This window comes from Vigna umbellata, chromosome 2 (assembly GCF_029865625.1).
Source record: "Vigna umbellata cultivar VRB3 chromosome 2, Vumbellata_1.0, whole genome shotgun sequence".
NCBI lineage: Eukaryota > Viridiplantae > Streptophyta > Magnoliopsida > Fabales > Fabaceae > Vigna > Vigna umbellata.
The window spans coordinates 28,636,909-28,652,596 of record NC_142166.1 but is presented as its reverse complement, the minus strand read 5'-3'; positions in this window follow the sequence as shown (position 1 = coordinate 28,652,596).

Here is a 15,688-nt window from a genome sequence, read left to right as displayed (position 1 = left end):
CCTCTTTGGTTGTTGCTCAACCCTCACACAAAGTTGGACTAACTCATTGAGATCATTGTAGGGTATAAGTTCAACCCTATCTCTTATGTCATAGTTAAGTCCACTTTGAAACCTAGCTATTGTTATCCTAGGTTCTTCTCTTATCTCAGCTCTCAACATGAGTAACTCCATTTTTTGTCTATATTCCTCAACACTCATGTTCCTTTGTTGGAGTTTATGGAGTTTATCCATTATCTCCCTATCATAGTAGGCTGGTACATGCCTCCTCCTCAAGGCAGCTCTCATTTCATTCCAATACCTAATGGGAGGTAAGTGTCTTAGCCTATAATCTTTGATCAAAGCTGTCCACCAAATTAAGGCATAGCCTTGAAAGCTTAGAGAAGCCATGGTGACTCTCCTTTCATCATCTATTTGGTGGCACTCAAACAATTGCTCAACTTTCATTTCCCACTCTGGATATTCTTCCACATCATCCTTCCCATGAAAAGAAGGTAGATCAATTTTAGGCTCTCTTGGGTAATGCTCTCTAACTCTATGTTGTCTTCTAGGAGGCATTTGGTAGTGGTCATTATTGTGATGACTACTATTTTGCTCAATTTCACTTGGAGAAGATGATGATTCTTCTCTTCTCCTATGGGAAGACCTCTCTTTCTTTTTATCTTGATTAATCAAAAGTTGACTAATCATATCTTTGAGCTCACTAATCTCTTTATCCCTTTGTTCAAATCTTTGCTCAAATTCTTCCCTTAAAGACATTTCACTATTGGGTTTCAAACTTCCTTGCACACTTGATTGACTCATTCTTGTCAAAGGAAAAGGTTTTCACAAAGTTTTTAAAATATTTGACAAGTAATGAGTGAAAAGATTTTCACAAGCTTTCTTTGTTTTTGGTGAAAAATTTCTAAAGAGATTCTAGAAGCAAAAGATGTTTCTAAGTAGCTCCCAGGAAGAAGAGGTGAGTCACAAATGGACAAGCTTAGAAACCAAGTTCTTCCTTAGCCAGAGTTTCCTTAGAATGTTCTTTTACTTTAGTTTCTAAGTAGAAATTCTTCAAATTCTTTTTAAATGTTATGAACCTACAAACCAAAGAAAGGTTTACTATATGCTATGCTATCCTAAATACCACGGAGACCTAAAAACAAAAGGATTACTCAAGACATTTAAGGAAAGCAATAAAGATGCAAGAATGTAAGTGCTAGACGGCCCTAAGTGAAAGTGCAAGTGACACTTGGAGCCCCTTGACACACTTCCACACTAAGAAAACGAAATTGGACTATTACAATGTTCAATTGTGAACTTGGAATTGCTTCAAGAGCATTTTTCCAAGTCACTTGGCTCAAAAACAACAAAGAAAAAAAAATATACAATTTCTAACAGCAAATTCCGTGATATTTGATGTAAATAAACTTGAAATGAGGCCTAGAAGTAATGTGAGCTTTGTCTTCTTGCTGCTGCAGAAAGCCACTCAAAATGAATGTGTGAGTTGCTGATAACAGTTGAAAAACTGTTATTTTCATGCTTAAAGTTGATACTAAAAGCAACCTTTAGACTTAGAAACTAGCTTGAAATCATGCCTTTTGTGTATATTTTCAGAAATAAGAGAGCTGGACAGGTTTATGCTTGATTTAAGTGTTTTTGTGCAGGTTTTGAGGTGAATTTGGTGAAAGAAGTGAAGAATAAGAGAGAGGACATTAGAAAAGACAAGAAAGAGTGCAAAAAGGAGAAGTCGAAGGCACCGCTCAGCGGCAAACTACCGCTGAGCGGCACTCAAGAGGTGGCGTTGGAACCGCTGAGGGGCAAATGGCCGCTGAGGGGAAGAAAGAAGACGCGTAACCACCGTTGAGCGGTAAATGGCGCTGAGCGGCACTTTTTGGGCTTGGGCTTTTGTAATCTTTTGTAACTCTAGATTAGTATATAAGGGCTTGCACGTCCTTTAGTTAGAGATCTTTGGCAGAAACGAGGCAAACACTCTCTCTTTCACCCCTTTGAAGGAGGATCTTGGATGCTCAGGCTACCTCTTCCACTTTATTGGGTTTATTCTTTCATACTTTCATTGTTATTCATCTAGGTTCACCATGAATATGGTGAACTAAACCTTGTATGTTTGTTGGGGAATCAATGTAATCTCTTGAAGCTCTCATATATGGAATCTGTTGAGTACATCTTTGAATTAAGACATATGCTTTCTTTCATCATTAGTTAGGGTTTTTCCTCTTTGCTCAATGCTTGCATTGTTTAACTCATTCTAATGCATGATTATTGGTTTTGTCGATACGGACACGTACGGGGAAGTCTAGATCCGGGGAATTTCTCCCAATATTATACTGACAATATTCTATTGGTTGCCTTTAAGCTCCTGCACTCATGAACTAATCATTAGGAATGCTAGGAATTGTATGAACTATTTGATTAGGGAGAAGCCATCTAGAATGGTACATTAGAGAGTGGCATTAACAATGATGATTTGAATGTTGAATTCCTAAAATATATGAGAGTGGATGAGATGAAATTGACCCCCAACAACATATTCATTCATATATTCCATTGAAAGTGTTTATCTTTTGTCTTTGCCATTGATCAAAATTCATGCATACATGTTTATTTTCTGTCTTGCATTTTAAACTCAAATATTTTGTTTGTAAGTCTTAGTTAATCAAGAAACCACATAACTAAACTAGGCCGTGAGTCCTTTGGGAAGAACGATACTTGGTCTTACCAAGTTTTATTACTTGAACGATTCGGTCATACTTGCCGATTGTGAAACAAGTTTGTGACATCATATTTTGGTGCTTACAAATTTGTCCATCAAGTTTTTGGCGCCGTTGCCGGGGACTCGTGGTTTAACTGGTTAATTTGTGTGATTATTGATTATCTTTGACTTATTTTTTTTTATTTTATTTTAAATTTCGAATTTTTATTTTATTTTATTTTTCTGTTTATATTTTCCAGTTTGTATTTTATTTGATTTTATTTTTATTTTTTTTGTTGTTTTCTGTTTTTCTGTTTTCTGTTTTATTTTCTTTTTTTTTTTATTTTTCGGTTTTTATTTGATTTTATTTTATCTTTTTAGATTAGATTTTATTTTATTTTATTGTATTTTATCTTTTTATCTTTTTAGGTTAGATTTTATTTTATTTTATTAGATTTTATTTTTTTATCTTTTTAGGTTAGATTTTATTTTATTCTTATTCTATCTTTTAGGTTAGGTTAGATTTTATTTTATTTTATCTTTTAGATTAGATTTTATTTTTTAGATTAGGTTTTATTCTATTTTATTTGATTCTATCTTCTAAATCTTTTATCTTCTTATATCTTTTAAATCTTTAGTTTTTTCTCTATCTTTTTGTGCTAACAATTGTTTTTAGGGTTTTGTGCCTAATGTCTGCAGAATGCAATTTGGTCAAGAGTTTAACTATAGGGGCGCTCAATTCTACCAAAGTAATCTCAACCAATGGTGGGAACCTCACTCAAGCATGGATCAAAGCCAATTTTGGCAAGCTGCTGGACAATTTGAGAACCAACCACAACAACAATGGCAGCAACAACCCTTTCTATCAGGAAGTTTGGATAGGTTGGAGGACACCCTTCAACGATTTTTGAAAAATTCCGACTCTACTCAGAAAAGCATTGAAGAATCATGTAAAAGAATGGAGATGCAACTTCGTCACATTAGTCAGATATTAAATGATGATGTTAATACTGATGTTAACCTTAAGGAGGAAGGGCAAGTCATTATCACTGAAAGTGACAAGATTCTTGATGAGGAAAAATTAGAGGGAGATGAGGAAAGGGTAGAGAGAAAAGAGAAAGAAGAGTTGAGTGAGAAAGATAAAGATGAAGAAAAAGAAAAAGAATTGGTTGAGAGAAAAGAGAGAAAGAAAATTTGTGTGAAGATAAAGAAGTTGAGAAGAAAAAGAGAAAGGAAGAAAAAAATAAAAGAAGAGAAAAAGAGAAAATTTAGGGAGAGAAAAAGGAAGAAAAAGAAGATGAGAGGAAAGAAGAAGAAATCACATGAAAAATCACATCCTCATCTAAAGAAGAATCATAGGAAGGAAAAGAAATTTAAGTGCTTTATGGAAATCTTCAAGAAATTGGAGATTAAAGTTCCTATGATTGAGACATTGCAACCGGTTCCTGGTTTGATCAAATTTCTGAAGAAGTTCAGTAGAAAGAAGAAAAAGAAGAAGGAACATGAGCTTTAACAGGGTCAAGCTAGTGACGTTAAAGAAGCGCTTGCTGGGAGGCAACCCAGTGGATTTACAAACTTTTGATTTGATTTTGTAATTTATAATTTGTGAACATTATTCTGGACATTATTTTGTTGGATCTAGCATCTACTGAAGGATGCTAGGTGATTAAGTATCTACTGAAGGATACTAAGTTTGTAACACCTACTGATGGGTGTTGGTGAGAAGATTTTGCACCTACTAATGGGTGCTGGTAAGTTTGAAACACCTACTGATGGGTGTTAGTGGATTTTGGGTCAGGCTCGTGACGTTAAACAAGCGCTACCTGGGAGGCAACCCAGTTGATTGATTGTTTTCTGTTTGTTTATTTTTAGGATTTGCATAAGCATTTTTAACATTGAATTGCAGGGAACCTATGAGGGGTATGCTAGGAAGGCACGTAGGTCAAGAAAAGAAGGAGAAGGGCACATCACGAAAGTGCCGCTGAGCGGTACTAACGCAGATGGGCTTAAGTTCCCCTTAGCGGAACCCGAGCCCATTGGGGTATTTTTAAACCCTAAGCTGCGCGTTTTTACACTCTTTCAAGTTCTTCTCTGCATAAACACTTCCACACCTCTTCTCCTAGGTTTTCCACATCTTTCTACTCTTCCCTCTTTAGAAGATTTCTCTTCCACTCACTTTTATACTAGTGTGCCATCAAAGTTTGGGGTTGGAAGAGAACATTCTAGTTTGGAAGCATTCTCATATCATCTAGCATCTCCACCCAAGTAAGTAAAATGCATTTTGTTCATTCTAGGGTTCTTGAATTTGAATGTGATTGTCAAAGCATGAATACTTAGGGGTTTTAGTTTCTATGCATGATTTGATGATATATTTGATGTTTGAACCAATTAAACTGCTTGATTATGAACTGGAAAACTGAAAATTGCATTTGGGTGGAGTTAGGACTGTTTTAAAAAGAGATTTGCAAAAATCTGCAGATCACCGCTGAGCGGCATTTACCGCTGAGCGGCACTCTGCCAGATTTGTTTTTTCTAGTTTATTGCGTGTTTGAATGTGGCACTGGTGGCGCTGAGGGGAAATTCTGGCCCTCAGCGGTGGTTTAGCTTCGAAAGGAGTTGTGTTCTGAGTTTACTAATGATGAACATCATGTTCTGTGGTTTTGGATTTGTGTTTGAATGCAGGAATGGCATCCTCTTCAGGAAAGAGATTGAAAACCATGGCAACCAAGAGAAAGGAAAAGGAACCAGAGCAGCCCCATAATGGCAGGTTCCTCTCTAGGAAACATGAGAAGCACTTTAGGGTGGTTCAGGACAGGAGACTTCTAATGGAGAGAAAGGTTGGAATGATACCTAACTTTGCTCCTCAATTTGGAGAGCAAGTGTTAGGAAATGATTGGGGAAAGCTAGCCACTTATCCAGCACCTGCCAACATAGCTGTGGTGAAAGAATTCTACACCAATGCAAAGAAGATTGGTGATTATCCAGCTGAGAATTATTTGGGCTATGTTAGAGGCCATGCTATCAGGTATGATCCTGACTCCATCAATAACTTTCTGGATACTGTGTGGGCTGGTGAGCAATGCCAGTTTGCTCTTAGCATGGAGGAAGGTGCTGACTTTGAGGATGTTGAGAGAGTATTGTGCATACCTGGAGGACACTTCCAAAGGAATAGATCTGGCTCAGTGGTTAATATTAGGAGGACAGATTTGACTCCTCTTGCAAAGTATTGGATGGCATTTTCTCATGCCAACATTCAGCCATGTTCACATGTGTCAGATATTACTCTCAGCAGGGCACTCTTCATCTACTGTGCTATCAGAAACTTGAATGTTAATATTGGACAGGTGATAGCTGATGAGATTAGTGTGTGTGCTAACACCTCAAACAACAAAGCACCACTGGGACATCCTTCTTTGATCACTCACCTTTGCAAGCTAGCTGGGGTGGACACTTCTGTTCCACCATTTGAGAGGCCAAGAAAAGCTATAGATGAGGCCTATTACAAACAGTACTGTGGAGGTGAGGAGGCAGCCCAGCCAGTGCCACCACGCCAGGCTCGTAGAGAGAGAAGGCCAGCACAGAGCAGGACTTCTGCTGATACTCATGAGGCAGAACCATTCCAGATGAGGGACATGTATATGTCTCTTATAGGTGCTCAGTTGCAGTCCATCCACAGAGGGCAGGTGGCCACGGCTGAGATGATAGTGGGGATGTATGATACCCCTCCAGCACACAGGTGGACTATGGATGAATTCCATAATGTGGTAGCTTGGCCAGAAGAACCATGGCATGGAGGAGCTGAAGCAGCTGAAGCTTCAGCCCGAGACATGGATGAAGATGAAGCTGAGAAGGAGGATGCATTTGATAAAGATGATGATGAAGAGGAAGAGGAAGATACAGAGAGCTCGGACTGATAAGGAGCTGAGATAGCATTTACTGATGAATGCTATCATATGATTATGCTTTTGTGGTTTAAGTTTTCTGAACTTATTTGTTTTTGTTTTTAGATTAGGGTTCGATGTACTCTATGTGAAACCTGGTTTCTTGTGATGGTTTGCTATTAACTGTGATTGTGTGATAAGTAATGCTGAATGATGCTTATGATTGATTGATGTTGAGATGATGTGCACATTAAAATGTATACAGGTGATTCACAAGCTTTGTGAACAAATGCATAATATCATGATTGTGATTGTGAAATTAAGCAGGATGTGCATGTCAAATGTGAATGAGCTTATATGTGAGGTTTTTAGCTCCAGAGTTATTATTGTTGAATGCTATTACTTTGAAAGCATGAATGACTTTGCCCAGGTTTTCTATGATTGAATCAATTGCTTGTTTTGCATCATATGATCAAAGGCCGTGTTTTTGAAACCCTTTTTATTGGCCAAATTCATAAAGTTAGCCTTCTAAAAGAGAACACGTTGTGTTCTATCCTTTGAACCCTTAGCCTTAAATATACACTGAACACCCTTGATTGAAAATCTTTACCTTGAGTTAAGTAGAAGATCTTGTGTGGTATTGTCAAATGTTCAAGTTTGGGGTTATTGGGGAAACATGAAAAAGGAAAAAGCATTGAGCTAACAGCTAAAAAGTAAGAATATGCAAAGAAAAGAAAAGAAAAAGAAGCAAAGCTCAATGCAAATGCAAAAGCAAAGGCAAAAGAAAGTTGGGAATGAATAAGAAGATTGTGTTGTTATGATTCTCTTAACTCAAGGATTTTGTGATCCAGAAAAACCAATTTTCTTGTTAGCCCAGCCACATTATAAGCCATTGAAAAGTCCTTGTGATGATGCATGCTTGTGAATGTATTTGATTGTGGTTAAATGTAAGGCAAAGTTGATTCATGTAATTGTGATAGTGGAGTGAATGAGTGAAACACTTTACCTCTTATACACTTGTGTGTTGAGTGAAACACTTTACCTAGTGAGGAAATATTCCATAAGCACATGAACATCCATGCTTAATTGATTTATCATTCATGCAAAATAGCATTTGTTGGAATTTAAATGACTTTGTGAACACTAAAGCATGTGCACATCTTGATTGAACTCTTGGTCTTAAGTTTGAGTGAAGTTATTACTTATCTTGAAAAGAGGATTTTGAATGAGTGAACCATCATATGAATTGGTTGGAGATGGAGTTACATTTTATTTGCTTGAGGACAAGCAAAGTTCTAAGTTTGGGGTTGTGATAACAGTTGAAAAACTGTTATTTTCATGCTTAAAGTTGATACTAAAAGCAACCTTTAGACTTAGAAACTAGCTTGAAATCATGCCTTTTGTGTATATTTTCAGAAATAAGAGAGCTGGACAGGTTTATGCTTGATTTAAGTGTTTTTGTGCAGGTTTTGAGGTGAATTTGGTGAAAGAAGTGAAGAATAAGAGAGAGGACATTAGAAAAGACAAGAAAGAGTGCAAAAAGGAGAAGTCGAAGGCACCGCTCAGCGGCAAACTACCGCTGAGCGGCACTCAAGAGGTGGCGTTGGAACCGCTGAGGGGCAAATGGCCGCTGAGGGGAAGAAAGAAGACGCGTAACCACCGCTGAGCGGTAAATGGCGCTGAGCGGCACTTTTTGGGCTTGGGCTTTTGTAATCTTTTGTAACTCTAGATTAGTATATAAGGGCTTGCACGTCCTTTAGTTAGAGATCTTTGGCAGAAACGAGGCAAACACTCTCTCTTTCACCCCTTTGAAGGAGGATCTTGGATGCTCAGGCTACCTCTTCCACTTTATTGGGTTTATTCTTTCATACTTTCATTGTTATTCATCTAGGTTCACCATGAATATGGTGAACTAAACCTTGTATGTTTGTTGGGGAATCAATGTAATCTCTTGAAGCTCTCATATATGGAATCTGTTGAGTACATCTTTGAATTAAGACATATGCTTTCTTTCATCATTAGTTAGGGTTTTTCCTCTTTGCTCAATGCTTGCATTGTTTAACTCATTCTAATGCATGATTATTGGTTTTGTCGATACGGACACGTACGGGGAAGTCTAGATCCGGGGAATTTCTCCCAATATTATACTGACAATATTCTATTGGTTGCCTTTAAGCTCCTGCACTCATGAACTAATCATTAGGAATGCTAGGAATTGTATGAACTATTTGATTAGGGAGAAGCCATCTAGAATGGTACATTAGAGAGTGGCATTAACAATGATGATTTGAATGTTGAATTCCTAAAATATATGAGAGTGGATGAGATGAAATTGACCCCCAACAACATATTCATTCATATATTCCATTGAAAGTGTTTATCTTTTGTCTTTGCCATTGATCAAAATTCATGCATACATGTTTATTTTCTGTCTTGCATTTTAAACTCAAATATTTCGTTTGTAAGTCTTAGTTAATCAAGAAACCACATAACTAAACTAGGCCGTGAGTCCTTTGGGAAGAACGATACTTGGTCTTACCAAGTTTTATTACTTGAACGATTCGGTCATACTTGCCGATTGTGAAACAAGTTTGTGACATCATATTTTGGTGCTTACAAATTTGTCCATCAGTTGCTCTTTTTCCAGGGTTGAAATGCTGCTGTAACAGAAGTTTCCAGCTGCTGGACAGTGGTGTTTGGGCTGCTGTTGAGTCTTCCTTCTTGCTCCACTTTCAATGCTCAAACCACTTCCTAGGAGGCTACCAAAATAGTAGAAGGATTCTAGTGCTGGATGCCCCAAACAGCTTGCACATACACTCCAAAACTCAGCAAAATCACACCAAATAGATTAAAAATTTACACCAAATTTCTGCACACTGCACCAGTATAGGCTGCTGTATTGAACACTTTAGATGCCAAAAAAAAAAATAGACACAAACAATTGGACAGCACACAAATGAAAGTAGGTACACAAGATGAACTTATCAAAGGTACTAGAATGGATGAAGAAAGCAAGAAAAACACAAGCATAGCTCAAAAATTATTCCAAATGCAAACTATTTGATAATTTTCAGAAGTGTTTGATAAAATGGCCCAATGAATTTCAGATTTTGTTTTTGATTTTTCAAGGCCTGTAATCTGGATTGGTTGGTTCTAACAGCTTTTTAACACTTGATACTTCTTCTTTTGATCATGTATTTTCATTTTTAAACATTGAACCAGCTTTTTCACAATCCAGCAATGAATTTTACACTAAAATTACCAAAACAGTGGCTGGAAAACAGAAACTGCACTAGAAAAATGAACTAAAATGGTGGTTTTGGAACCCAAAATGAGTAGCAGTGTTTCAGCAGCTTGGATGAATGTTCAAACAACTTTTATTCATGATATTAAACATGTTTAAACTCTTAAACAGCTGAATTAATGCTTACTACTCAAATTCACTGGTCCACTTCCAATTTTAACTCAAAATTGATGGGTTAAGTATCCAATCTGCATATAACTTCAATTTTGACCAAATGAACAGTATTAGCAACTTTTAATCATCCATTTAGACTTGTTCAAACTGTCCAAACACACAGAAATAGCAGGATTCGAAAATCACCCTTGCTATGGCCAAATTATGCAGCAAAAACCATCAATGAACCAACCAAATTTAGCTTTTCATGGAATCAAAAAAAACTGGACAGCAAAGGAAATGACTCTAAGAAGTGTAAAAACACAGATCTAAGCTAGATTTAATGTGCTTAGCATGACCAAACTCAGATTATACAATTCAAGGAAACTTAGCACGGTGAAAAGCTTGGATTAAAACAGTAACAGTGATTTGAAACCAGATTTCAAGCAACTCAACCACTCATTTTTCAATTCTGTGATTATTAGGAGTTGCTATCACTTCAAACACATGTAAAAACAATAAACAAACTTGTACAAAGCTTGAAAATAAAGAAATCTGGACTGCATCAGCTGATATCAAATTAATCCAAAAATGATGTTTTATGCAGATTTTTCTACTGGAATCAATATTTGCAATGCTAATTGGCTCAAATGATCAAAGCTGGACATGTTGCCATTGCTTTATATGATCAATATAGAGCTAGCAATTGCTCAGGACACACTTAAAACGAAAATGAAAGCTAGAACAGAATCAAATACTTGATGACAGAGTTGAAAAACTGCACAACAGGACATGACCATGACATTACTGGAAAATGAAAAAAATAAAGGTAGAAATGACTCAAACAAATAAAATTCACCGTTTAAAATGAAAGATGGACATAAGGCACTGTAAGACACAGAATTAAAGGCTGGAACAGAATTACAGAAGCAGAATTAAAACTGAAACAGAAATAGAAAAAAGAAACAGAAAACAGAAACAGAGATGGAATTCAGCAGAATTAAATTGTAGAATGAGAAGAAATGCTTAGCTCCTTGGTGCGTGGAGAACCTAAGCTCTGGATACCACTTGATGGAAGCTTATCCATGCTTGAATGACCTGGCCTTGCAGACAAAACAGATGCAGCGGATGAAAAACAATATTGGTGCAGTGGATGAAATACAGCAGAGTGGATGCAGTAGCAATTGGGTGAGATTTTGGTATATTTGAGTGGAATAAGTATGTGTGGGAACCTCACAGCTCAGAAGGAATGGAAGGAAGCTAGAGGAAAGGGAAGAGAAAGTAGAGAGAATTAGTGACTCAAGAGCAATAGGGCTGGCAATGAATTTCAGCAGCAATTTACTAAGCTCAAAAGTAACCCAATACAAAGAAAAGGCCCTCTTATTTATAGGTGAAGAGGAGCCTAAATTCTGTTTGTAATTCCCTCCTAAAATTCAAATTATTCAGATTTTGATCAAGCAAAATCCATGCTTCATTCCAGCTCATCCAGCAAGGTGTGTGCTTCCTTCCAAATCAGCCAACATTCACGTGGAAAATGCTGGTGCATGCCGTAAGCACCTCCTTTGCTTTTTGGCTCCTTTGCTTGGTTTTTTCTCGGATGGCTCAATCATATTCTCCAAAATTTATTAATTCCTACAAAACAAAATATAAGTGCTTTAGTTAAGAGAAGAAGGATTTTTATAAGTAACCTTCCATAGAAGTAAAATGTTAGATGATCCTTCTTCTTCTTGAATCTTCCTAGCCATTGCTCTAGTAAGAGGTCCAATGTGATTTCTTGATGGTTTTCCATCAGGGGGAGCAGCTCTTCACGCCAGCTTGACTCACTTTGGCTGGTGTGCGAGAGTGGTGCCTTGGGGGCTCCTCGCACCGTTTTTCGATCTCTACCCAGGCAATGGGGCGTCATCGCGTCGCTCCATGGTTGATTAGGAAAGTGGCCCGGCTGTGGAAATGACAGCAGGTCATGGAACTTCTCGACCCCAGACAGGTAAAAGTCAGTGTCTTTTGTGTGGTTTTCTCGCACGCTGTTCGGACAAAGATCAAACCTTCCACCACGTCCGTGATGGATCTTTTGGCCTCGGTCGGAAGGGTTTTGTGAGAGGGTCTCACTTGACAAGCGGTCATTTCCGAAAGTCCTGGCTCAGCCCCGACCAGGCAGGCGATCGTGTAGTGGCCCTTATTATCTCGATGGTTCCCATTTCATGCCTAGCGATGCTTGGCGTTGCGTCACTTGATGTTTTCATTTGCTTGCTTGCCTGTGGCAGGTGGGGGGTGGACCGTCTCGTGGTGTGACGCCTTTGCGAACGTGAGGGCGTGTGAGTTGTGATGAGGATGTTCTTGTTGGCTGGTGATGCACAAATTTATGATCACCAAAATATGATATCACAAACTTGTTGAACAATCGGCAAGTATGACCGAATCGTTTCAAGTAATAAACTCGGTAAGACCAAGTATCGTTCTCCCAAAGGACTCACGGCCTAGTTTAGTTATGTGATTCGTTGATTAGCTAAGACTTAAGAACAAAATAATTGGGATTTTACTATGCAAAAGACGAAAATAAACATGTATGCATGAGGTTGATCAATGGCAAAACAAAATACAAGCACTTTCAATGGAATATATGGATGAATATGTTGTTGGGGGTCAATTTCATCTTATCCACTCTCATATATTTTAGGAATTCAACATTCAAATCATCATTGTTAATGTCATTCTCTAAATTACCTTGTCAAGAAGGCCTATCCCTAATTACGAGTTCATACAATTCCTAGCATTCCTAATAATTAGTTCTTTTAGCATAGGAGCTTAACGACAACCAATATACTATTGGGAGTAATTCCCTAGATCTAGACTTCCTCGTACGTTCCCGTATCGACAAAACCAATAATCATGCATTGAATGAGTTAAACAAAGCAAGCATTGAGCAAAGAGGAAAAACCCTAACTAATGATGAAAGAAAGCATAAGTCTTAGATTAAGATGCAAGCATAAATTCCATATATGAGAGCTTCAAAAGATTACATTGATTCCCCAACAAATATACAAGGTTTAGTTCACCATATTCATGGTGAACCTAGATGAACAAAAATGAAAGAATGAAGGATAAAACCCTAGAAAGGTGAAGAGGTAGCCTGAGCATCCAAGATCCTCCTTCAAAGGGGTGGAAGAGAGAGTGTTTGCTTCGTTTCTGCCAAAGATACCAACCCTAGGACGTCCTAAAGCTTATATACTAATCTAAAATTATAGAAAATCTAGGCCCAAGCCCATAAATATGCCGCTCAGCGGTAAGTGCGTGAGTTGGTTTCTTCCCCTCAGCGGCCATTTTGCCACTTAGCGGATCTCCCGTGACTTCCTGAGTGCCGCTCAGCGGTAAACTGCCGCTGAGCGGTACTTGCGGCTTCTCCTTTTGCACTTTTTGGTGTCTTTTCTGATTTCATCTCTCTCCTTCTTCACTTCTTTCACCAAATTCACCTTAAAACCTGCACAAAAACACTGAAATCAAGCATAAACCTGTCCAACTCTCTTATTTCTGAAAATATGGATAAAAGCATGATTTCAAGATGGTTTCTAAGTGTAAAGGTTGCTTTTTGTGTCAATTTTAAGCATGAAAATAACAGTTTTTCAACTGTTATCACAACCCCAAACTTAGAACTTTGCTTGGCTTCAAGCAAACAAGATGTGACTAAATCTTCTACCAATTCATATGATGGTTCACTTTTTCAAAAATCTTCTTTTCAAGATAAGTAAAGACTTCAATCAAACTTATGACCAAGAGTTCAATCAAGATGTGCACATGCTTTAGTGTTCACAAAGTCATTTAAATTCCAACAAATGCTATGTTTCATGAATGATCAATCAATTAAGCATGGATGTTCATGTGCTCATGAAATATTTCCTCACTAGGTAAAGTGTTTCACTCACACACAAGTGTTTAAGAGGTAATCACTCATTCACTCTACTATCACAATGTCACATGAATCAACTTTGCCTTTCATTTAACCACAATCAAAAACATTCACAAGCATGCATCATCAAAAGGACTTTTCAATGGCTTATAGTGTGGCTGGGCTTAACAAGAAAATTGGTTTTTCTGAATCACAAAATCCTTGAGTTAAGAGAATCATAATAACACAATTATTCTTATTCTTCCCAACTTGCCTTTTGCATTTGCATTGAGCTTTGCTTTTTCTTTTCTTTTCTTTTCTTTCTCTTTTTCTTTGCATATTCTTAGCTCAATGCTTTTACTTTTTCATGTTTTCCCAACAACCCCAAACTTGAACATTTAACAATACCACACAATATTTTCTACTTAACTCAAGGTAAAGTTTTTCAACAAGGGTTTTTCAATTTATGTTCAAGGCTAAGGGTTCAAAGGATAGAACACACAGTGTTCTCTTTTAGTGGGCTAACTTTATGAATTTGGCCAATAAAAAGGGTTCCAACAAACGGCCTTAATCACATGATGCAAAGCAAGCAATTGATTCAATCATAGAAAACCTAGGCAAAGTCATTCATGCTTTCAAAGTAATAGCATTCAATCAATAGCAACTCTGGAGCTCAAAACCTCACATATAAGCTCATTCACATTTGACGTACACATCCTGCTTAATTTCATAATCACAATCATGATATCCTGCATTTGTTCACAAAGCTTGTGAATCACCTGTATAAGCATTTTATGTGCACATCTATCTCAACATCAATCAATCAATAATCATCATCAAGCATTATTTATCACACAATCACAGTTAATAGCAAACCATCATAACAAACCAGATTTCCAATAGAGTACATCAAACCCTAATCTAAAAACGAAAATAATTAAGTTCAGAACACTTAAACCAACAAAAGCATAAGTTCATGATAGCATTCATCAGTAAATGCTATCTCATCTCCTCATCAATTTGAGTTGTCCTCTGTATCTTCCTCTTCCTCCTCATCTTCATCATCTTCAAATGCATCATCATCATCAGCTTCATCTTCTTCCATCTCCCTAACTGAAGCTTCAGCTCCTCCTCCTTGCACCGGCTCCTCCGACCAAGCTACAACATTATGGAATTCCTCCATAGTTCACCTGTGGGCTGGAGGTGTATCATACATCCCCACAATCATCTCAGCAGTAGCCACCTGCCCTCTATGATTGGACTATACCTGAGTACCTATAAGAGACATGTACATGTCCCTCATCTGGAATGGTTCTGCTTCATGTGTCTCAGCAGATGTCTGGCTCTGTGCTGGCCGTCTCTCTGCGAGCACGGCGTGGTGGAACTGGCTGAGCTGCCTCCTCACCTCCATAGTACTGTCTATAATAGGCCTCATCAATAGCTTTTCTTGGCCTCTCAAATGGTGGAGCAGAAGTGTCCACCCCAGCTATCTTACAAAGGTGAGTGATTAAGGAGGGATGTCCTAGTGGTGCTTTGTTGTTTGAGGTATTGGCGCACACACTAATCTCATCAGCTATCACCTGCCCAATGTTAACATTTAAGTTTCTGATAGCACAGTAGATGAAGAGTGCCCTGCTGAGAGTAATATCTGACACATGTGAACATGGCTGAATGTTGGTATGAGAAAATGCCATCCAATACTTAGCAAGAGGGGTCAAATCAGTCCTTCTAATATTAACCACTGAGCCAGATCTATTCCTTTGGAAGTGTCCTACTGCTATACACAACACTCTCTCCACATCCTCATAATCAGCACCTTCCTCCATGTAAAGAGAAAATTG